The sequence below is a fragment of the Cucurbita maxima genome, unplaced genomic scaffold, assembly GCF_002738345.1.
Source record: "Cucurbita maxima cultivar Rimu unplaced genomic scaffold, Cmax_1.0 Cma_Scf04475, whole genome shotgun sequence".
Classification (NCBI taxonomy): domain Eukaryota; kingdom Viridiplantae; phylum Streptophyta; class Magnoliopsida; order Cucurbitales; family Cucurbitaceae; genus Cucurbita; species Cucurbita maxima.
The window spans coordinates 1-894 of NW_019276491.1; the positions used below are offsets into that span (position 1 = coordinate 1).

Below are 894 nucleotides of genomic sequence, written 5' to 3' on the forward strand. Positions count from 1 at the left end.
CTGCGGAGTTCTTATGGGATCCGGTGCAATAGTGATGGTATGATCGCACCCGACATGCCATGCGCACAAAATCGGATTTAACGCATGCGGGGCGGCATGATCGAAACGCGATGGGCGTGAGCGGGGAAGGTTCTCATTTGTAGAGAAAGGAAGAAAAGAACTGGGAGAAATTGAAAGAAAAAAAGGGGTGCAACACGAGGACTTCCCAAGTGGTCACCCAACTTAGTACTACTCTCGCCCAAGCACGCTTAACTGAAGAGTTCTGATGGGATCCGGTGCATTAGTGCTGGTATGATCGCACCCGACATGCCATGCGCACAAAATCGGATTTAACGCATGCGGGGCGGCATGATCGAAACGCGATGGGCGTGAGCGGGGGAGGTTCTCATTTGTAGAGAAAGGAAGAAAAGAACTGGGAGAAATTGAAAGAAAAAAAAGGAAGAAAAGAACTGGGAGAAATTGAAAGAAAAAAAGGAAGAAAAGAACTGGGAGAAATTGAAAGAAAAAAAGGAAGAAAAGAACTGGGAGAAATTGAAAGAAAAAAAGGGGTGCAACACGAGGACTTCCCAAGTGGTCACCCAACTTAGTACTACTCTCGCCCAAGCACGCTTAGGACTTCCCAAGTGGTCACCCAACTTAGTACTACTCTCGCCCAAGCACGCTTAGGACTTCCCAAGTGGTCACCCAACTTAGTACTACTCTCGCCCAAGCACGCTTAACTGCGGAGTTCTTATGGGATCCGGTGCAATAGTGATGGTATGATCGCACCAGACATGCCATGCGCACAAAATCGGANTTAACGCATGCGGGGCGGCATGATCGAAACGCGATGGGCGTGAGCGGGGGAGGTTCTCATTTGTAGAGAAAGGAAGAAAAGAACTGGAAGAAATTGAA

The 894-nt window shown here is 48.4% G+C and overlaps 1 non-coding gene and 1 pseudogene across 1 annotated transcript; both read right to left on the reverse strand.

Annotated features, from left to right (window-relative positions):
- Window positions 1-184: 184 nt before the first annotated feature.
- LOC111475997 lies at window positions 185-303 on the reverse strand. Its single transcript, XR_002716833.1, has one exon. It is a non-coding gene; the product is annotated as a 5S ribosomal RNA (ribosomal RNA).
- A 350-nt stretch (window positions 304-653) lies between these two features.
- Window positions 654-770, reverse strand: LOC111475998 (annotated as a pseudogene).
- Window positions 771-894: the final 124 nt, after the last annotated feature.